Source organism: Mesoplodon densirostris, chromosome 9 (assembly GCF_025265405.1).
Source record: "Mesoplodon densirostris isolate mMesDen1 chromosome 9, mMesDen1 primary haplotype, whole genome shotgun sequence".
NCBI lineage: Eukaryota > Metazoa > Chordata > Mammalia > Artiodactyla > Ziphiidae > Mesoplodon > Mesoplodon densirostris.
The window spans coordinates 44445087-44469706 of NC_082669.1; the positions used below are offsets into that span (position 1 = coordinate 44445087).

Sequence of the window (24620 nt, forward strand, 5' to 3'; positions counted from 1 at the left end):
GCAAGATTCAAGTGCAAATACCTAGAATTTATTTCATACTTTTTAAAATGTTTTTCTCATTAAAATCTTATGGACTATTTTGATAAGTGAAGAAAATTTTCTTCTAAAAAATTAGTGTAGCATATAGTATGCAACATTAATATTATTTGTATATGTAAAGAATTCAGAATTTTAAATGACTGGTGGAAATAGAATCCAGAACACTTATTCGTGGTTATCAGTGTAAAACATCTTGGTTCTACATGGAGTATGTTTCACCAAATTTTTTTAGGTCTGTTGTTACTATTGTTTTATTTGACGTGGACATAATTCCATAATTTCCCTGTATGTTGTAGCTTTCCCAGACATTTAAGATAAACTATTCCACTGGACAACTGGTTTGATTACATAGTATCAAAATCAAATGTTTCATTCTTAAATTTTTAAAAGAACCGGCCAGTCTGTCTTAGGAAAATTTAAAATGGGTATTTTTCAGAGATAAAAGCACATTCATTCTCTTTCTGTTGTGGGTGGTTCTGCATTTAACTCTATCTTTTCCATTAAAATTTTCTTATTTTTTCCCATAATTTTGACATTGTCTCCAAGTTCTGTTTTGGATTGGACTTTTTATATTTGAATATTTGGAGAAAAAAGTTTTAAAATATTATAATCTATTTTGAAGCACTGACCATTAAAACATCAAAAGTTCAAAAGCAAAATATTTATGAAAAATTGAGGTATTAGCCTTTTACTGGTAAAATATATTTTAAACTAGAATTTACATAATCTTCATCAAGCAGAAAGAAGCACATATATATTATTTCAAATATATTTTAATTTCTTAGCATCTTAACTATTTGAAGTACATTTCTAACAGATCTTTTTTTTCCTTACCTTACTGTCAGCATCACTGGCCACAAAATAAACTTCCCTAACTTCTCTAGTTCACTGAAAATTGTTGCTTCTACTTAAATTGAGAATTTTCTTTTTCTTTTCCATTACAATTTTTAAAAACTCCAAAACCTACAGCTTGGCAAGTGATGTGTCAATGTGGAAACAGTAAGTTACTTTGATTGTTCATTGCCTTCTAATAAGTGATTTGGGGTAGGGGTAACTTCTTGTTATGCTCATTGGTTTCTTTCTTCCATCTGCTTCTGCTTGCCTGAAGGATGCTGTCACCGGGTCAGCTCCTCCATTCCTCCCTATGTGAATAAAACCAGTATCCAACCTTCCTCAAAAGCCAGGCTTATTTGTTATATTTTTGTTTTATTTATATTTAGAAAAATTTAGTATGAAATTAATACATACTTGTAAACAACCAAAAAATATGTAAATACTGATACTGAAGGACAGAAATTAAAAGGTAAATTTTTTTTCCTTCTCAGGTTTCGCTATCCCTCTGGTGCAGTTTGAATCTTTCCAGATACTTTGTAGCACATGCAATCCTGTATATATATATATATATATATATATATATAGACACACATTTTTATACATGGATATTTCTTTTGCCTTTTTTTAAACAAAAATGGAATCATGTGAAAAATACTCTTCTGTGGACTGTTATTTTCACTAACAATGTATTTTTAAGATGTTCCTGTTTCAGTACTTACAGAATTACTTCATTTTATTTATAGTTGTATAAAATCCCGTATTTTATTTAGACTCCAGTTTCCTACTGATAGACATTTAAATTGTTTCCCCTATTGCATTATATCAAATAGTGCTGCAGTGCAGGAATTTGAATATCATCTTTGGGATCTTGTGCATTTCCTACGTTTTTGTGGTTAAAACGCAATAGATGCTGAAAGCGTGGCTGGCTAACTATTTACTTTTTATTCATGGCCTATTTCCACAAGGCTTTAAGATGTCTGTGTATTATATTACTCTGTGTCTGTGAAAGATACTTACTTTTATCAACAAAACATGTTGGTTGCCAACAATCAGATTTCAAAAGAAAAAATGCTAGTTTCTCTGAGTGTATCTTTACTAGAAAGTGAAAGAGAGATCATTTGTCTCTAATTCAGGTGGAAAACTCTTAAGATTGGAGGGAAAAAAATGAATTAGCAGAATCACTGCGACTTTAGATCATGTTGATCAAATGTGAGACTAAGTATTAGATGTTAATATTTTTGTTGTTAATTAATGGCAAGAATTGAATGGTTAGGTAAAAATGACTTGGGCACACACTCTAGAGTACTCTGCAGTAATTAAAAGCAACAAACTAGATGTACACAAAATAACATGAAGATACTGTAAGAACACTGGATTGAATGATTAAAAGTAATAAACAAAATGAATCAAAATTTTTACAAATCAATAACCTTTATAGATTATTAGGTTATAAATCAATTCACTTTATATTAGAACATACACAAAACATTATTACACAAGAATTCCTAGGAGTTCAAGTCTGTCAAATATGTTAGCATGGTTCTAGAAGGAAAAGTGAAATGGGATTGGGGAATAGACAATTAAGACAATCATCAGAAAATAAAACTCAAAGAAAGAATAAGTATTTAGACAGTGCTTTCATGGTTTTTCAGATACTGAAGAGCCTTTTTGTAGAAATGAGTGGTTTATTTCCCATGAACATTTCCTAAATTGACTTGTTCTTTGAACGTTGTTTTTTCTTTCAAGTTGACAGTTCCTAGAATGGGCAGAAAAGATGCAATACTAATATTCCTCAAATGTAGTGATGGGAATTAGTGGTATCTAGCTACCCCTCTGTGGCTGGGAATGATGGTATATTTTGGAAATAACTATAATTAGGGTTCATTGTTCAAGGTGGTTAAATTGCTAGGAAGATGAGAGAGAGATGATTGTATCAAAGCTTTCTTATAACATGACTCCTAAGTAAGGACACCAAAACAGCCCAGGTAACTAGCTGTTTGAACCCTCCATCCAGACTATCTGAGGAGATGTTCCAGGAGCTGGGCCTGAGAGTGGGTAGAACTGCCCAACAGGCCAGGTCCAGAGCCAAAGAAAAGTCAAGACTGCATCCGGAGTGAATTATAAAAACAAAAGGCTAAAACCTACATAGCACTTGCTGTGTGCCAGGCTGGTTCTAAGCACTTTACACGTAATAACCACTCAGTCGTCACAACAAAGCTGCTGGGGAAGGTGAAATGATCAAGACCACCTGTTCAGTGTGGTAGGTGCCGGTGGGCTTGCAGAAGCGGCGAGGAGATGAAATCCAAAGGTCTGTGGGGAAGGCCTGGCAAGATGGGCATAGAAGGATCAGGAAGAAGGGGCTGGAAAATCCCCAGGGGTGGAGGCCCGGAAGGTTGTATGTATTCTGTGCCCTGGCCTTGCTGGGTGGAAGCAGGAGCTCTGAGGGCTGCCCAGGCCATTTGTATCACACAGGGATTTCAATCCTCTTCATCCCTGGGGCCTCAGAGAAGAGTTCAGAAACGTAAGGTTGGCAGTGTGGAGACAGCCAAGTCAGGATTCTTGACACGTGATATTCTTTGTTTTGGTGAGGTTGGCAGCCCTCTCTTTGTCTCCTTTCTGGATGATTAAAAACCCCAGACATCATGAGCCGGATGTTTGAATGTTTTTAAACCTTGTAATTTTGTAAATTGTCTGTTCCTGGCCCCCTTCCCCACGCTTTTGCCCCGGCTGATATCATGATGCTTTCGCCTTCAATTTCTTAGTTTCTGTTGACTTTCGAATGAAGAAAGTGTGATCTGAGTTTGTTTTCTCAGCAAGGTGATGGCAAAAGGATATTTATGGTGTTGAGGAATTTTTATTTTCTCTCAGACATCTAGGATGAGTAGTATATTTTAGACCCTACTCTCCAGGATATCTCTCTTCTGCTGAGATAATAAAATTGATCAGATGTTTTGAGGTTAAGTAAACTGTTGTAATAATCTGGCAGCTGCCTGCTGGTTGTGGTTTTCAAAAGCAATTACTCACTCTGGAGTCAACTTTGAACTCTACATTTTAATTGAAAAGGCTAATTGTAGGCTATTGCTCCTGATTTAGCATTTGATTTGGCAGATTAGGAAGTAAAAGGACATTGGGAAGGGAGGGGAGAGGAAGAGAAAGTAAGCAGAAGTGTTGCCGAGCTCAAATTCCTGTTTATATATGACTGTTTTCATACACAGCACATTGTATGCTAACTGGAGAAACAGCAGTTGGACTAAAAAGTCTCTGAGGCACCTGTCTGAGGTTAGTTTACAAAATCCTTATTTTGGGCTTCTTTGCTTCTGTGTGTGTGTCTCTCGCTCCCTTTTTCTCTCCCTCTCCCTCCCTCTCTCTTCCTTCCCCCCCCCCCAGTTAATTTCTTAATTTTATTTCAAATGTGAAATTTCAGGAATAATTTTCAAGAATATTATCAGACCATGCTTATATATCTGATTAGGAGCTTATTTCTCAAATTCTTGGTTATGCTAATAGGTGGAGACTGCTATTTGTTTTCACTAAAACCTAGCTAACAATTTTACTTAAAATCAGCAAGAGACAGAGATTATTGACGTGCGTCCACAAGAACAAATTATTGATGTGTGTCCACAAGAACAAATTACTTCCCTATGGGAATCGTCATAAATTGGATTACAAGAAAGATACCAAACATCCAAAAAGAAATATAGCTGCACCCAAATTTACATCCAGAACAATTAGTAGCATTATTAAAATGGCCAGAAAGTTACTTTTAGAATTGAGCTGAGAAGTGTGAGAACTTGTATTTCTGCAGTCTTGTCCCCACCTAAAAGCAAATGTAGTACTTCTACATTTACTGGGCACAGATGATACTATGCATTTTATAGAAATACATCCTCTAAATTAAAAAAAAATATATATATATATATGTATATGACTCCTTTGGACTTTATGCTTTTAGATCAATTGGCAAACTGTGCTGGGAATTTCCTGTGAATCTAATAAAATGTTGATAGCCTAAATTAAGGCTGAAATGAAAGGCATGAGCATATAAATTATTTAATTTTATAATACGTTTCAAAATGCTAGTTACATATGACTTGAAAATCCACTTTATTTTTAGACTTTTGTGGAATGCAGGTTGGGCTCATTACAGTTCTGTTGATATTTTCATTGACCTCGTAAATATAATTTAATCTCTATGCATCAGCTTTCTGATCTGTAAAAATAAGAGAAATATTCTTCCCATACACTTTGCACTCAGAACTCCTCTGTTGAAACAATAAACAGGGTTGTAATATATGAATGTGAGTACTGCTTCAGAATCCAATGTCTTTATCAACAACAAAGAAGAGCTGACATTTATTTGGTGTTTCAGTATTAAATTGGAAGATACTACAGTTAATGAAAAAAAGAAACATCTGTGTTGCTATTAGGAGGATTATTCTGAAATAAGGATATCACTGGAAATGTCAGCTGCCTGCTGCACAATTTCCAAGAGCCATTTTTTGTGATCCCAGTATTCATAGAGGTCCTCAAGTAGAATTGACGCAAGGAGAGGAAAACCTTATAGACAGGAGGACTTCAATTAAACACACTTAGTTCTTTCAAAATATCTTAAAATCAAATCTATTTGTGTATTTTTACCCTCTACTTTTGGAAAAGTACCTTGCTTTAGAAAGTAGGGAAAAAAGATGACTTTTGTGGTAAGATTAAAGAAACGTGTTTTTTTTCTACGAAAGAAAAGATTGAAGAGAAAGTTAAGCTTTTCAGATAATGTTATTAGAGGCAGAATTTAGACACAATGGATTAATATGTTAGTCATGGAAAAGATTCATATTTGAGGGAGGAAAAATATTTAGTTACATGATGGTTTCTAAAAATACCATGAGATTATGGAGGTAAATCGAATTTTCCCCTTTGATGATCTTAGAACGTAGAGAAGACATGTCTGAAATGCCAGTTCTAGAGTCTGAATTTTGAAAACAAAACAAAACCAAAAACCCTTCTAACATGACAGTATAATAGTCATTTCAGAACGCTGCTCTGGAAACACAAGATAGGGTTACACCTCAGCCAAATTGTCAGCTTTTGCCTGAAGGCATTGTTACAAAATCCTGACAAGCCTCAGTTTCCTCATCTGTAAAATACAGGGAGAATAATAATACCTATCTTGCTGGATTATGTTTAAGATTAAATGAGTGACTATTAACTAATTTCCTACTAACTTATTTAAGATAAAACTGCCCAATATGTTCTAGCTACTATTATCCCATTACTCAATATCTGTGTTTTATAATTAATCATAACTGAGCTTCCTCAAAATTATCACAAGGGAATTGTAGAAATCAAAACACAAAGTCACATTTGACATGAACAATAAAACAAATTTTCAGGAAAGTTAAGAACAAGTATAATGAATCCATTATTTAAATTTGGGTATATGGATGGACTTCAGTTGTCAAAGCTTCTAGAAAAAGAAAAAGTGATGAATGAAAAGAAACTAAAGTTTTAGGAATTCTTTCACCCCATTAGCAGACACACACCATTATGATCAAATTATTAGAACAGAAAAAAATTCAGGCAGGAATAACTTCATGTCTTGAGGTAATTTCCTGTATTATTTCTAGAAACATATTTGATTAGGGACTAAATTAGTGGAAAATTTGTCTGTTTTCAAGAAAAATGAAAGGCCAGAAATGAACTGATGACATAGCTGAAAATTTACAACTACCAATGGCTACTGGGGTTTTATTGTGGTTAAACCCCATACTTGAATTTCTATAGCAGTACCTTATTGCTATAGAGGATAAAATAGGCTATTCTTTTCTATTGTCTGGCATACAGACATATCAGTACCTCACCACCAGAGTTACCTGAATTTCTCCCCCCTAAAAAGGACTGGTGTTGGGGGGGTGCTCCCTTGAGAGGATTCACAGAATGGCTTGTAGGTCACCAGCCACTACCCGCTGTAAGATCATGTTACTGAGTGCTAGGCAGAGTAGAGGCAGGACTCTCAGCACCTCTGGTTACTTGATCCATCTGCTCGTAGCTCTGGTGGAGGTTTATGAAGACGGCCTTTTCCTTTGCAGACATACGCTTGAGTCTTATTGAGATAATTTGTTGCAAAGAAACTCTGGCTACTGCTCAGGTGAAACAGCTTTCTTTCCATACGGTTTCACTTTACTGGAGGTGAGATCCAAGAACTGCTTTTTAGTGGGAGAAGGATTTCTCCAGGACAGCTTGCTAGGATTTCTTTGTTCAATCTCCTTTCTTTCAAGTTGGTTGAGGGACATCAGATAGGATTCTTGTTTCACCCTGCATGCTTCTTGTCAACTATCTTGCCTTTCACAGTCTGACTACGCAGGGACGTTTACAGCCTTCCACTGGAGTCTGCCAGACCTAGGTGTTATGTGCCATACCTCCAGGGATCATTACCATATGGTATTTTAGGAGAGGACACAGTTCATTTCAATGCAATTCAAATGAGCAGATTTCTTTTCTTTATTACACCATTGCATTTGGAGGCAATCCACCAGAGGCAGAATCTAACTCTCAAAGGAGCGCTCTGCCCACTCTGTCCATTTAACAGGACATTTGGCTCAAAAATCTAGTCGGTTGATCACACATGTGCAACAGATGTGTGAGCATGCGTAGCGAAAATAAAAAATAAAAAATCCCAGCAGTGTACTGTGGGAAATGTAGCAGAACTACTGGAAAACAGGACACAAAGAAGTCTGGTACTAAAACTTTGATTTTTGTTGTTGGAGGGCAATGTTTTTTAATCTTTCCCTCCTTTTGTAGGAGGAAAAGGTATAGGTTTCTGCTATTATTTTGCAGTGATCATTCATGTAACACTGGTGAGGAAACTTGGTTCATTTTCACAGACCTCCTCTTATAAAGATATACTTCTAAATATTTTGACCAGAATTTTGGGAGCCCCTGCTTCTCAAGAACTGAATGTTGGCATACTTCCACTGAAAAAAACATCCATTTACAAGAGAGGATATCAGAAATATACATCCTTTCATCCATGCTTCACAGGCTTATATGGAAAGAGAGAGCACCAGCTGTTTTTCTCATGGTGAATAAGGGTTACTTGGGGAAATCTCTCTTCCTGTTTTTATATGGACAACTAAATTGTTGCATAGCCAGTTAATTCTGGTTAGGTCAACAGCACAAGGTTAATTATTGGAACCTTCCTCTTTTGCCTGTGTGACAGTAAAAGATTAATAGGAACCAAAAGAAGAAAATGAAATATAGTGACTTATTCTAGAAGTGCTGTTTATTTGGGAAATTTAAATTTTGCTTTTATTATATTTGAAAGGATTTATACATAATCATCTTTGTCTTCTAGGAAATAGTAGAAGTTTGAAAAACTGTGATGTGAATTAATTCGAAAACCTGAGTAATATGAAATTAATCAGATTCAGAAGGATTTTATAATATATTAAAATATTTAGAAAAAAATACCACTTTTATTTTGTAATAGGAACTTTTTTTTTTTTAAGTAGAACAATTGGCATACCTATGAGATAACTTTGAAATTGTTTTCCTGTTCTCTGTTATACCTCAGTTTGGCTTGGATAATTTTATAACTTTTTTTTTTAAACTAGGTTATGATGCAACATTCTCTTTCTAACCTTGGGTTTAATTAACACATCAAAGGACACATGGACTGATTCCCTTCAATGTACTATAATATATTTTTATCCAGCTGCATGTTATTATATAACCTCAGAGTAAAGCAACCGTATCACTGTTGATATATTCAACTTCTGTCCTTTGGATTTGGTCAGCATTGCATGTGGAAGCAGAAACCCACCCTGTATTGTTATACGGATGGTTTTTCATTCATATCCTTGTTACTCTTAATAAATGTCTCAAGGAAAAATATTCTGCAGCAGCCACTCATAAAGAAGCAGAAAATGGCAAAACCACAGCATAGAAGGAAACCTATGTGAAAACACTGGTTGTGTCTTCCTGGATACAGAAAACAAATAGAGCTTTTGAAAGAGCTTGCCAATATATGCCTGCCAAGTAAAATATTGTTTTATGAAGTCAGGAAAAAACTAATTTTAAAGGTTATTGTAGGTTATTTGTGGTCACTTCTGGTGTGCATACAACATGATGTCATCCTGAACTCTTCTCTCTATATATTTCAGTCTTAGAAGTCTTTTGTCTAAGACTTGATCTCAGCTACTAGAAACATCTAAACTAAAATACTCTTATTATTCAATGCTCATAAAAATGTAGACTGAAAAAAATTAGAATACATGCAAAAAAGTCCCAGCCAAGTCCAGGCAAGAAATCATTCAGGCCGATTCATCTTCTGAAATCATACCTACGCTGTAGACATCTTAGGACACAGTTGCTGGAGAACTTCTCAAGTGCCTGGAAAGTAGCCACGTGTCCAAATGGCTCTCCTGGAAAATTATTGCCTATTGAGAGGGGGTAGATGGGACCCCGCCAGAGACGTCTCATCTGAGGATTGGGAGCAGGGGGTTCCTTGGGCAGTCCAATGTCTCCCTCCTTCTGGGTGGACCACTTGCCTATAATCCCCAGATATTTTTCACTTTGTTTACATGATCTCCTGCAGCAATTTCTCTTCTTTCCTGTAGCAGGGTTGATTTTTTTTTCTTTGTGGGAATTTTTTTGCTTGGAAAACCCCTCTTTGTTGAGGTAGTCCTCGGTAAACTAGGAAATGTCAAATAAACACTGGATGAGACAGACTAGAAGGCCAGTGAGATACAGCAATTGAAAATGGGGGAAGCTAAGAAATCTCTTGGGCAAAAAAAAAAATCAAAACAACATTTGGGCATTGGAAAGAATATATAGTTTTACTGAGATGTGAAAGGAAATGCATGTTTATAGTGGAAAACTGACACTTTAAAAAGTTTATCAGGATACCAAGCTGACATCATTTGCATCGTCTTCAAATTCATTCAAGCATTCCAAAAAATGCTTTTTGAGCATCTCAATGTGCAAGGCATATTGATGTTAGAGAACAAAAGAAATACGTATATTGTAGATACAATAGAAGGTATTAAGTGTTTTGGAGGAAAATAAAACAGGGAAGAAGTGTTCAGAGCTGCTGGGATGGAGGAGCTGTGATTTCAAATTCGGTAATCTGGGGACACCTCACTAAGAAAGTGACATTTGAGCAAAGTGTAAAGTTGTGGCCGGAGTGAACCGTGTTGCTAACTGCGGGAGAGCGTGGCAGGTGGAGGGACAGTAAATGAAGAGCCCCAAGCCTGCAGGACACGTGGTGTGTTGGAGGAACAGCATGAAAACCAGTGTCCGTGCCATGTATGTGGGTATCTTAACTTCATCTGCACATATGTGCAAGGGCACCCCACGCTCCATACATATAGGCACGTTAAAATGCCTGAGAGATTTGGGGCGAATACATATTTTGGTTACATAATTTTTTCACTATTTACGATTCAGATTTAGGTAAACTGCTCTGTGAAAACTCTGCTCTTTGCATGAGAATGGAAAGCATCTGCAGGTCCAGTGAGGTGAAACACGGATTCTGATGTGTTTGTGGTTTTTTTTTTTTTTTTGTCATCTCAGTGATTATATTGTGCTAATGTATATTAAGTACTCCAAACCTATAAATATATTTCATCATGAGATTGGCAATGATTTCTTACTGACCTGTTCTTTTTGGGAAACCTAGTCTGTGAAATTATTCTCTCTTCTCTCTTTGCATAGCTTTGAAGATGATATGAAATGCAAGATTCATTCAGTTCTGATAAAGTAAAGCTTTAGAAAATACAGAGTGAAGACAGGACATGGGAAAATGTGGTGAGTTACTAAACAAAATATAGAAAAATCAAAACTGGGATATTAATCATCCCTTTAATACGTTCTCTACGGTACTGTTTGTTCGTCAACATGGGATAGTTTTAGAAAGGTGTGATTTGGGGTTTCCATGTTCCGGGGTTGTTATATATTGGGAGGAGGCTCTTGGAAAGCAAATTGGAGGGACGACTGAATTACAACTAGCAACAGGAAGACAAGACTGGAACTTTGCTTTTTTCTTCTTTTAATTGTAGGAGGAAGAGAATACATTTGGTCCCTTGATGAGGTTATGCTCTCTTGACAATGTCTAGGGAACTGTGTCCTTTTGATATTGCATAGGTGGCAAACCACCCAATGAGGCATCAGCTACCTTACTAAGGGGATATGTTTATAGCTTGTCATTCCTGATCCTACATGAAGAGGGGGGAAAATGTTGTTCTCCAAAATTATCTTCAGTCGTGAAGCCTGTTTAAAAACACAAACAAACAAACAAAAGCACCACCAAAGGAACTTGGTACAAGGTTAACTAGGGACAGACAGAATGGAACTGACTCAGAGGTGAGTCAGGCTAGCTGGTCCTGGGTCACTGCCAGGTTCACTGAGTGAACCTCAGACGTGGAGCGCTGTCGTCTCTCTTCAGGTGTGTTCCAGTTAAGGGGCACTGCTGTTCACAGGGCTGAGCTGCCATCTGTGGAGCCCGGAGGGATCTCTAAATTCCAGTTGTGCTCTGGATATAAATAAGCTTGAATGATCAGCTGGAATGATCCCAGCGATTCTCAGTTGCCTCTTTCTCTTCCTCCTCCATGACTGACACGCATCTCAGCTCACGTGTAGTGGTGATTACAAAATATTTTATAAGCCGTTAAAGAAACTTCCTGCAGTTCAGCTCTGGGATTTATTTAGACTCTCTTCCTGCAAAGGAGGAGAGATATCATTGTACCTCATGATATGGGACAGCATATATTGACAAAGAAGTAAAAATAGTTTCAAGTGGAGGATGTAAGAGAAGGCTGGGCAGCCACGAGTCACATGAATGATAAGAGCTCTGTGCAAGAGCCCTTTTGTATTAGTTTTGTGTTACTTATTTATCCATTTATCGGTTCAGATGCAAGTGGTTCATTTTAATAGGAAAAAGATCACCTAGTACAGGAGGGCTTATAATGAAAAACAGCAGTTCTCTAATCCACATGTCTTTCTACCCACAGTTCTGCTCCAAAGAGGCAGCTACTTGTAAGTTCTAATTTTGTGTTCTGCTACTTGTTTTTATTTTTAATCTAAAACATTTATTTCCCTAAGGCTAATGTTTAAAAAAAAATTTTATAGGAATATTTTAGGTTCACAGCAAAACTGAGGGGAAGCTATAGAGATTTCCCATGTACTCTTGGCCCCATACATGTACAGCCACCCTCATTATCAACATCATCCTCCACCGGACTAGTACAGTCGTTACAACTGATGAATCTATATTAACATATCATAATGACCCAAAGTCTATAGTTTACATCATGGTTGCCTCTTGGTTTTGTACATTCTATGGGTTTGGACAAATGTATAATGACATGTATCATTATGGTATCACACAGAATATTTTCAGTGCCCTAAAAATCCTTTGTGCTCTTTATTCATCCTTCCCCCTCCCTCAACTCATGGCAACCACTGATCCTTTTATATTTCCATAATTTTTGCCTTTTCCAGAATGCAATATAATTGAAATGACATAGTATGTAGCCTTTTCAGATGGGCTTCTTTCACTTAGTAATATGTTTTTAAGGTTCCTTTAAGTCTTTTCGTGGCTTGATAGCTCATTTCTATTTAGTACTGAGTAATAATCCATTGCTTGAATGTACCCATTCACCTACTGAAGGTCATCTTGGTTGCTTCCAAGTCTTAGAAATTATGAATAAGCTGCTATACACATATGTGTGCAGGTATTCATGTGGATATAAGTTTTCAGCTTTTGGGAGTAAATACCAAGAAGTGTAACTGGTGGATCATATGGTAAGAATATGTTTAGTTTTGTAGGAAACTGCCAAATTGTCTTCCAAAGTGGCTGTACCATTTTGCATTCCTACCGACAATGTTCTAGAGTCCCTGTCGCTCCACATCCTTGCCAGCATTTGGTGTTGTCAGTGTTTCAGATCTGAACATTGACCATTCTAGCCATTCTCATAGGTATGCAGTGGTATCTCATTATTGTTTTAATTTTCATTTCCCTGATGGCACATGATGTGGAGCATCTTTTTATATGCTTATTTTACATTTGTGTGCCTTCTTTGGTGAGGTGTCTGTTCAGATCTTTGGCCCATTTTTTAGTCAGGTCATTTATTTTCTCATTGTTGAGTTTTAAAATGTTATTTGTATATTTTGTATAACAGTCCTTTATCAGCTGTGTCTTTTTTTTTTTTTTTTTTTTTTGCGGTATGCCGGCCTCTTGCTGTTGTGGCCTCTCCCGTTGCGGAGCACAGGCTCCAGACGCGCAGGCTCAGTGGCCACGGTTCACGGGCCCAGCTGCTCCGCGGCATGTGGGATCTTCCCGAACCGGGGCACGAACCCGTGTCCCCTGCATCGGCAGGCGGACTCTCAACCACTGCACCACCAGGGAAGCCCCAGCTGTGTCTTTTACAAATATTTTCTACCAGTCTGTGGTTTGTCTTCTCATTCTCTTAACATTGTTTCCGTGTAGCAGAAGTTTTTAATTTTAATGAAGTCCAGCTTATCAATTCTTTCTTTCATGGATTGTGCCTTTCATGTTGTATCTTAAGTCATCGCCAGCCCAAGGTCATCCAGGTTTTCTCCCATCTTCTAGGATTTTCATAGTTTTGTGATTTATATCTAGGTATGTGACCCATTTTCAGTTAATTTTTGTTAAAGGTGTAAGGTCTGTGTTTAGATTCTTTTTTTTTTTTTTTTTTTTTGCACACCTAGAAGTCCAGTTGTTCTGGCACCATTTGTTGAAGAGACTATCTTTTCTCCTTGTACAGCCTTTGCTTCTTGTCAAAGATCAAATCTGTGTGGGTCTATTAATGGGTTCTTCAGTCTGTTTCATTGATCTGTTTATTCTCTCACTGATACTACACTGTCTTGAATAGTGTAGCTTTATAGTAACTCTTGAAATTGAGTAGTGTTAGTCCTCCAACTTTGTTCTTCATCAATACTATGTTGGCTATTCTGGGTCTTTTGCCTCTCCATATAAATTTTAGGATCAGTTTGTTGATATCCACAAAATAACTTTCTGGGGTTTTGATTGGGATTGCATTAAATCTATAGATCAAGTTGGGAAGAACTGACATGTTGATAATATTGAGTCTTCCATGAATATGTAATATCCATGAATATAGACTATCTCTCCATTTATTTAGTTACTCTTTGATTCCATTCATCAGAGGTTTATAGTTTTCCTCACATAGATCTTGTACATCTTCAGTTAGATTTGTACCCAAATATTTCATCCTTGGGTGCTAATGTAAATGGTATTATGTTTTAAATTTCAGATTCCACTTGTTCATTGCTGGCATATGAAAATGACTGACTTGTATATTAACCTTGTAAGCTGTAACTTTGCTATAATTGCTTATTAGTTCCAGGAGTTTTTGGTCAGTTCTTTCCGATTTTCTGCATAGATGATCATGTCATCTGCAAACAGACATTTATTTCTTCCTTCTCAATCTCTATATATTTTTTTCCCCTTGTCTTATGCATTAGTTAGACATTCCAGTACAGTGTTGAAAAGGAGGACTGAGAGGGGACATCCTTGCCTGATGTTAGTAGGAATGCTATGAGTTTCTCACCATTAAGTGTGGTATTAGCTGTAGGTTTTTTGGTAGATTATTTATTAAGTTGAAGATGTTCACTCCCTATATTCCTAGCTTACTGACAGTTTTTATCATAAAGGGGTGTTAAATTTTGTGAAATTCTTTTTATGCAACAATTGATATGATCATGTGATTTTTCTTTTTTGATCTGTTGATGTGATGGATTATATTAATTGATTTTCAAATGTTGAACCAGCCTCACATACCTGGGATAAATCCCACTTGGTTGTGGTGTATAATTCTTTTTATGCATTGTTAGATTCAAATAGGTAATATTTTGTTGAGGAGTTTTGCATCTATGTTCATGAGAAATATTGGTCTTTAGTTTTCTTTTCTTATGATGTCTTTGTCTTGTTTTGAAGACAATGTAATGCTAGCCTTATAAAATGAGTTAGGAAGCAAGTATTTCCTTAGCATTTATCCTCTGAAAGAGATAGTAGAGAATTGGTATAATTTCTTCCTTAAATGTTTAGTAGAATTTACCAGTGAACCCATCTGGGCCAGGTGCTTTCTGTTTCTGAGGGTTATTAATTATTGATTCATTTTCTTTAATAGATATAAATCTATTCAGATAGTCTATTTCTCCCTGTGTGAATTTTGGCAAATTGTGTCTTTCAATGAATTGGTCCATTTTATCTAAGTTTTCTAATTTGTGGGAATAGGGTTGTCCATAGCATTCCTTTATTATCCTGTCTATGCAATCCATAGTGATGTTCCCTCTTTCGTTTTTTTTTTTCTTTTTTTTTTTTTTTTTCTTTTTGCAGTATGCGGGCCTCTCACTGTTGTGGCCTCTCCCGTTGCGGAGCACAGGCTCCGGATGCGCAGGCCCAGCGGCCATGGCTCACGGGCCCAGCCGCTCCGCGGCATATGGGATCCTCCCAGACTGGGGCACGAACCCGTATCCCCTGCATCGGCAGGCGGACTCTCAACCACTGCGCCACCAGGGAGGCCCCCTCTTTCATTTTTGATAATAATAATATGTGTCCTCTCTCTTTTAGTCTTAGTCTGGATAGAGGCTTATCAATTTTATTAATCTTTTTAAAGAAATAAATTTTGGTTTCATTGATATTCTCTGTTGATTTCTTATTTTCAATTTTATTGATTTCTGCTCTAATTCTTATTGTTTCTTCTGCTTACTTTGGATTTAATTTGCTCTTTTTTTTTCCTAGTCTCCTGAATTGGAAACTTACATGATTGATTTTTAAATCTTCTTTTCTAATATATGTATTTGATGCTATAAATATTCCCCCAATCACTACTTTTTCTGCATCCCAACACATTTTGTTAAGTTGGATTTTAATTTTCATTTTGTTTGAAATATTTTAAAATTTCTCTTGGGATTTCTTCGTTAACCCATGTGTTATTTAGAAGTGTGTTGTGTCATCTCCATGTATTTTGGGCTTTTCTCAAATACAGTATCTTTCCCAGATGTCTTTCTGTCATTGATTTCTAGTTTAATCCCACTGTGGTCTAAGAGCAGACATTGAATGATTTCTATCCTTTTAAATGTGTTAAGGTGTATTTTATGGCCCAGAATATCATCTATCTTGGTGAATGTTCCATATGAACTTGAGAAGAATGTGTATTTTGTTGTTGGATGAAGTAATCTTTAGATGTTAATTATACCCAACTGATCGATGATGTTGTTGAGTTCTGCTCTGTCTGAAATTAATATAGCTACTCTTGCTTTCTTTTGATTAGTGTTAGTGTGGTATACTTTTCTCCATCTATTTACTTTTAATCTATATTTGTGTTTATTTTAAAGGTGGTTTTCTTGTAGACAGCATATAATTGGATCTTGTTTTTAGATCCACTCTGACATTGTCTAGCTTTTTTTTTAAACATATACTTTAAAAAAATTTTTTATTATTATTTATCTTATTTATTTATTTTTGGCTGCATTAGGTCTTTGTTGCTGTGCACAGGCTTTTTCTAATTGTGGTGAGCGGGGGCTACTCTTCGTTGCAGTGCACGGGCTTCTCATTGCAGTGGCTTCTCTTGTTGCAGAGCATGGGCTCCAGGCGCCCAGACTTCAGGAGCTATGGCTCGTGGGCTCCGGAGCACAGGCTCAGTAGTTGCGGCTCATGGGCTTAGTTGCTCTGTGGCATGTGGGATCTTCCTGGACCGGGGTTCGAACCCATGTCCCCTGCACTGGCAGGCAGATTCTTAACCACTGTGCCACTAGGGAAGCCCAATGTCTTATCTTTTGATTGGTGCATTTAGGCATTCAAAGTGATTATTGATGTAGTTGGATTAATATCTGCTATGTTCATTATTATTTTCTCATTGTTGCCCTGTTCTTTGTTCCTATTTTTGTCTGATTCTGCTATTTGTTAATTCTCCTGGCTTTCCTTCATGGTGCTTGATTTCCTACATGTTTGGTGATTTTTGAGTATGAGTTCATGTTTCTTTGAAGTTTAGCCTGTATTTCCTTAAGGCCTTGGTTTAAGACTGGTGTCCCTCAGAAAAGAAGTTGTTTCTGCCAGTGCCTGTACTTACTACTGATCTTGGACCACTTCAAAATAAGCTCATGCCCTAAAATTCTTTAGGCATTCCAGCTAGTATAGCATTGATTTGTAAAATTCACTGATAAACTATTTGTATTTATGAATTCTTAAGTGAGTTAATTTTTTTTCCTCTGCCAGCATCAAATTTCAATTCAGGAAATTTTTCTTTTTATCATTAGCAGAAAAGGTGTAGGTGGTGGTGGAAGTTGGAAGGGTAGGGTGAGGGTGGGAAAGTAGGGGATTGTAGGAGATAACATTCACTTATATTCAAATCAAGAATATGGCACCATGTCCTCTCTAGCTTATATAGAAAAATCATCTGTAAGAGTTCCATATTGGCTTGGCTCTAGGGTTTATTTCATGTTTCCCATGATTTGTGAAATTTTGAAAACTATAGCTCAAGATTACCTGGGTTTGACAAATATCTTCAAGGTAAAACCAAGTTTTTGCCTAAATAATCCTTACCTCTTTATAGCATACCCACAAATTCAACTGATGCTGTGTACATTGTATCCAGCATTTTTAGTTATTTTCAGGGTAAGTTATGTTAGAGTATCTAGGCTGCCCAACTGCCAGAAAATTAGTTCTCCTCATCTATTTTTTGTTGTTCTTGTTAAATTCTCCTTCTATTTCTTTCACTGTTATGAGTGTATTCTTTATTGTTGTTGTTGTTTTTGTTGTTATTGTTTTACTATCATTTTAAGTGGGGTGCCACAGGAAAGGAAAGCAAATATGTGTGCTCAAATTCCTTAAGGTATAAATTATTAAAAAGTCAAATTTTAATTAGAAACTGTTATTTTTTTAAAAGAGAAGACAGCAAGAAACTTTAAAAAATAAGTATGATTATTTTTTATTGTCTTGAAAGTACAGTTTTTAAGTGAATTAGTGAAAAAGGGTTTTATATTGGACTGGATATATGAATGTTTAGAATACCACAGTTAACATTATGCTAATGTGATTAGATGTATGTATACAATTAGATACTTAATTTGTTCTTTCAATAAATTCAAAAATCTTTTTCAAGCATGTACTATATACCATATACTCAATGAAAACATTCACAGAAAGTATATTACTTAATTCATGAATAAGAATATTTTCTTTCTTTTTGAAATGTATTTAAAGACCAAGGACACTTTTCTATTTGTTAATATTACACATAATTTAATTATTATTTGAGGCTAGTTATATAAATGTAGATTTTTAAAAATGTATTAAGTAAAAATATCTGGATATAATATGAAATTTTTTATTTTGCTATTCTTTTAAGAGCACTGGTATGACACAGATTTCCAGCTTCAGATTAGAACACATGTATTAACATTTCATGAAGAAAGGGAAATTTGGATTATATTTATAATATGGCAAACGGTAAAATAAATATACACTAGATAAGAATATTTCTCTGTGGTTTGGCCCACATAGACACATTCCCTGGATAGCTGACAGCTACTCTCTTGGGAAATGTGAACATTAAAAAAATTGTGTGTGTGTGTGTGCGCGCACGTGGTGGTTTGCTGTTTTTTGTTTTTGTACTATCAGCTCTAAAATAGGATTGCCTATAGCTATAGCTATAGCAGCTGTCAGACTTGGTCGCCCTTTAGGAAACACGATTAGATAGAGAAACTCGAAGGTATTTATTTTGGACTGATGTAAATCTGAGTTTGGCAAACATTTACTCAGATTCTATGGATTGGAGTACCATGATTCCTGTCAGTTCCATGGATCTCCCGTAGTTAGATTTGCATCATTGATCAAGTGGATATGTATACTGTTATAAAAACAAGGAAGAAGTAAATCTTCAACAAGGCATTTCTTTATTAAATTAGTACCAAAATAGCTCTGGCCTGACTCAAGGCTAAAATTCAATAGACTGGATCCTTACTATCAAAATTTAAAGGTATTTCAAGTTATGATAAATGTTCAAATTACAGCTGGCTAATCTTGGAGCATCTATTATCATATGTCCTAGTTATGCTGTCCTGATGTTAGGAATAAAGTTCTTGTGGAAAATATTTCCTAAACAATATGATAGCGGTGCATATTCATAAATAGAAATAAATGTTCATGTTCATTCAGTTTGGGTGGTGGTAGTATTGTTTTTCAAATCATCAACTCAGAGCTAAGACTTTTGCAGTGCAGATTTAGGGGTTCTACCACAGCAAGTTCTTTCCCTGGAATGACATTGTAAAATCAGTATAGAATCTTGCCAAGGTTTCTTGGTTATTTCTTGTAGAAGCACTATGTAAATTTGCTGAGTTAAGAAAAGTAATTTGTAATGTGCTCCAGTTCATTATTATTCTTTTATTAAAATCGGTATCAGGTTATCAGGCATACCTTCTTAGCAGTGAATTTGGGTTAGCAATTTGAAAATGTGATATATTTGTATGACCACACTAAAGCACTGACCATCTTATAGAATAATATAATTTCTTTATTAAAAGTAATAAATAATTTATAATTTCTTCATTAAAAGTATAGATGAACATTAGCCGTAGCTGCCCATCTCCTACCATATTAATGGATTTTGGTGGCTTTATTTTCACATGGAATTACACCCATAAATGCAGCCACTTCAAGACACAAATCAAGGAAGATGGAGTCCTACTGTTACAAAAAAATTATTAGCATAAAAGCATGTCTTTTTATTTTACTCTAAACTAATGTTCAAAATAATCTCTTCATATTTAGAAAGAGAATGTCACATAGTATTAGAAGACAATACATTGCAATTAATTAATAGAATACAAAAATTATTAATGGATTCAAATTTAAGAATGATCTACATTTTTCTCTATGTTATAGCAAGCTCAAGGTTAACCTTATAATAATATCACCCTTATTTATTTTTATTTCTTTATAATTTCTTAAGAGTAGGAGGAAGTTTGAATTGAGTTAAACCAGATATACAGTGGATTGTATTTAATCTTAGCTATGCCCACAGGAATGTTTTGTTCTAAATTTTCTCATAGAATTCTATATTCTCACTGTTGCAGCCCTTATTATGTTTAATTTTTATTTTTACTTTTGTACATTTCCATCAACGGTAAGCTTCATGAAGGCAAGACCATACTTGTCTGGTTCATATTCTATCCCCAGTACTTACCACAGTGTCTCTCAAAATAAGCTCTCAGCAGGTACTTATTGAATGGATCATTGACTTAGCAAATTACTTCCTTTTTCTTTTTAAATTACCATCTTAACCATTCTATTTATTTTTTTAATGGCATTTATTTATTTATTTATTTGGCCATACCACGTGGCATGTGGGATCTTAGTTCCCCAATCAGGGATCGAACCCCCCGCCCCCTGCATTAGAAGTCCCATTGGACCTCCAAGGAAGTCCCAGCAAATTACTTCCTAATGTGAGAGAAGTTTTAACATTTTTTCCACTAATAAATAAATGCAGAATATCTCTCCAACAAAGATGGCTAAGAAAAAACAGAAAAAATAATCAAGAGAAAATACAGGTATACATGATTTTTAAGCTTCCAGCTACTTATACCCTCACCTACAAAGTTTGGTTTAATTTATTTAGGCTCTGGGTGTGCTTACTCAACCTTATTTTTGTGTTTACACTAGGCTGATTCTCATGGCTACAGACAGAGCTAAAATTAACTAGGAATTGGAAGAACGGAGGAGAAAAACTGGATTTTTGCCACCAATCTTCATCCTTTCCTAACCCTGAAGACCATTTTTCAAGACTGTGGCAATATAGGTCTCCTTAGAAATAACTGATGAGATAGAGGAACAAAGAATACAAGCCAAATGTCCTGCAAATCTAGGAGCAGAAGCTCTCTGACCCAAGCAGACATTGTTATGACATCCTGTACCTGGATTCATAAAATTCCCGAAGGTAACCACATATTTCAGGCCAACGATACCTCTGGAAACATTTGTCATTTGTTCAGCTTTTAAGAATGGCTTTGTGTTAGACTTGCATGAATGGCATTGAATATTATAGTTTTGGTAAATGACCTAATTGTCGAGAGTAACATAATGTAAATTGTTTATTTCAAAATAACATTTTTCTGTACCTTAGTAGCTTCTTAAACCTTCAGCAATGTTCATAATTCAATCTGGAGACACGTCTGACTGGGAGAGAATTCTATCTCCCATGAGTCACTTCAGTCACCTTCCTAGTTGATGGGGCAAAAGTACCCATTTCAAAAGTGAGTGTAGAAGCACAGCAGAGTGAATGAAGAGCTGGACGAGGAAGTTGAAGACTGGATGCTAGGCTTGGCTCTGTCACTTAGCATATATGTGATACTGGCTGAGTTATAAGTAGCTGTTCTGATCCTCAGTGTCAGAATTTGTATTTATGATTCTCCCTACCTGACCTGCCTCCTCAGAAATAAGATAATGAACATGAAATCTCATTATACTCCAAGAAGCCAAACATGTTTGAGATGTTACACTTAAGTATCTAGGTAAATGTCAAAGAACTCGAGACTGATGTCATTCAGAAACAGGATTTGGAAAGATAATGGCTATGAAAATAAAAAGATGAGAGAATGGTGATTGGAAGGGAAGAAGAAGCACTTACAATAGTAGCAGAATCAGAAGTCCTAAAGTGAAAATCTGCAACTAGGAGGAAAGAAAGATGAGAATGCTGGAACCACTTGTGACTTTTGTTCCTTTGGTTAAGAACTACAGTGTGTTTTTTAAGTGAAGTCTGCCATTGCTTAAGATTGTCAATGAGTGAGCCCGGGAAGAGCTATCCTAAGCCCGGGAAGAGCTTATTATAAGCCCGGGAAGAGCTATCCTAAAAAGGCTTTATTGGCTGACTTTTCTGGAATGGTGATCAATTAAAAATATTTTTACCTGTGCCCTTGACTAAGGGTTTTGCTGAGCCTAGATGTTGTAGCCAAGAAGAAAAAGCAAACTATCTGAAGCATCTCAGGTACTTGGTCATCATGGGCAACTTGTTTTTTTCACATGGACGATGACACCTTCAAAGAAACAATGCCAAGTAATTGAATTGAGCTAAGACTTCTTAAGCGAAATAATACAATTTTAAGGGGGAAACTGCAGAAAAAAGCATAGGTTTTTAATAAGCTCTTTTAACTAGGAAAGCATGGGGTAATCTCTTAAAACCTCACTTTCTTTAAAAAAAAACAAAACATGGGCCTCCCTGGTGGCGCAGTGGTTGAGAGTCCGCCTGCCGATGCAGGGGATACGGGTTCGTGCCCCGGTCTGGGAGGATCCCATATGCCGCGGAGCGGCTGGGCCCGTGAGCCATGGCCGCTGGGCCTGCGCATCCGGAGCCTGTGCTCCGCAACAGGAGAGGCCACAACAGTGAGAGGCCCGCATACCGCAAAAAGAAAAAAAAAAAGAAAAAAAAAAACATTTTGACCACATACTTTTAACTTGATATATAATATTGAAGATTACATAAGCTTAATCTTAGTCAATGCTGTAACCTCAATTTTTAAGGAATTCAGATGATCACCTTCTTTTTCCTCTATTTTTAAAAATTTGAATGGAGAAGGAAAGAGGAATTATTAAAAGCAAAGAATGGCTTCCATTTATCTCTTATCCATAAGACATGAATAAAACAAACTTACCTGGTAGATCCCCAGGTAAGTGGTTCTGTGGTATATTTTTTAAAGTGTTTTCCATGTTACACCTACCATTACTCTTAGAATTATGCTCTAGACATTACTTGGGGTCCAAAAAGGTGGTTAATATCGCCAAAGAATCCCTCACATTCTTCCTTTTTTAATTTCCACTCCTCTGCTAGTGAAGCTATTTGGAGAGGTCTCAGTGAATCAGTGAATAACCATTGCCACCTTCATCTCTTTTTGGCTGCCCACAAAATTGAAAACTCTGTGAAACTCACACCAGATAGTTAGGTCTTACCCATTTTGTGGCTTTGAAAAATGATTACTTGTTCTGATTAATAAAAAAAAAATTAAGTAATGTAAAGGTTTTTTTGAGGGGGAATTTTCTTTATCTCTGAAGTAGTCACCTGATAAAACAAGAATAATCCTCAGAGTAAAAATATTATGGTTTCATTAGAATTATGTTCCTTGAAATGTGCAGTAATGTTCTCATGGTCAAATGTTTATTTCAGTGACAAAAATGAAGAATGTTATTGTATTAATCTGCATTGTAAAGTGTGACGAGTTCAGATCAAGCTCACTGGAAACTTGGAAGCCAAGGGAGTGTCTACTGCAAGAACAGATTTTTATATCAGTTAAGAATTGCATTTGGCTACCAGTGACAGTGACAGGCTGCTGGCTTGTGTGATTTAAATATCTATGGTTGTATATTTGTCAATCAATAAAAAGTATAGAGATAGGCAGTTACTGATAGCTGTTCAATAGCACAAGAGTGTCAGGGATTCTGGGATGAATTTCTTAGCCTTCCACTCATGGTCCTTAAATGACTGCTGGACCTCAACACCTTACAACCAGTTTTTGAGGGAGAAGAAAAGAAGGGGCACTTGTCAGCTTAATAAACTTTTCCAGAGGTCTCATCCAGCTGTTTATTATATCTTGCTTATGAGATGTGCTTGCATCTTACTGAGCATCCTTTGAGCAAGTGAGGCTGAGAAATATATTTTTAGCTGGGTACTTGCCTTCTGCTATCCTCTCTCACAAAGGAAGGAATAAAAATGTGGAGTTTATGCTGGTAGTGAGGAGTTACTGCTACATATATGTTACATTTCAGTGCCATCTCAGACTCCTCTTTGGAGTTAAGTCACCCAAAGTGAAAGAGATGCAACTTCATCCACTGACCACCCTTGTTATAGGAACCTGAGTTTCATCTCTCATTGGAGCACTAATTAAACCATACTCTCCCAGAGAGGTAGGGACACGGTTGTACTGGGAAGCTCCAGTATAGGATAGACCCCTGGCATTCAGTATTTGAGGTTCCCATTGTTCAAGACCAAACTTGAAGGTCCATGACATATAATAAATAACTTTAAATTTTTATGTCATATCAATTTTAGCTCCCTTCACACCAAGAGGCATAAAATTTTCTGACACTAGGAGATGTATTCATTTTCTGGGGCTACCATATCAAGGTACCACATACTAGGTGGCTTAAACAATATAAATTTATTGTCTCACAGATCTGGAGGCTATAAATCCAAAGTCAAGGTATTGACAGGATTGGCTGTAAGAGACAATCCTTTCCACGCCTCTCTCCTAGATTCTGGTGGTTTTCTGGCAATCTTTGGTGTTCCTTGGCTTATAGATGCCTCACCCTGATCTCAGCCTTCATCTGTACATGCATGGTGTTCTGCCTTTATCTATATGAAGATAAAGGTTCGTAAAACCTCTTCACATAGTGTCTGACTCTGTGCACATTTCTTTTATGAGGACACCATTCATATTGGATTAGGGCCCTAATGACTTCACCTTAATTTGAGCACATCTGCAAAGACCCTATTTCCAAATAACCTTCTGAGGTACTAGGAGTTAGGACCTCAACATATATTTTGAGGGAACATAATTCAACCAATAACAGTTGGTGTTCAAATTACTTAATCAGAAAATGAACCTGCAACATCCACATGGCAACAACCTTTTTTCTCTTCCTCCATTTTTTATGCAGAAATTATACACTATAGGGATATTTAAGAATTTTACGGGCCTACTCAGTAGCATACATTGGAAAT

General features: G+C 36.2%; 1 long non-coding RNA gene across 1 annotated transcript in view; it reads left to right on the forward strand.

Moving 5' to 3' along the window:
• LOC132496237 (uncharacterized) overlaps window positions 1-21068 on the forward strand; it is a 45218-nt gene extending 24150 nt beyond the window's left edge. Inside the window, exons 2-3 of the long non-coding RNA XR_009533379.1 lie at window positions 10582-10674; window positions 20573-21068. This is a non-coding gene — a long non-coding RNA (uncharacterized LOC132496237). The remainder of the gene's footprint in view (window positions 1-10581; window positions 10675-20572) is intronic.
• The last annotated feature ends 3552 nt before the right edge of the window (window positions 21069-24620 follow it).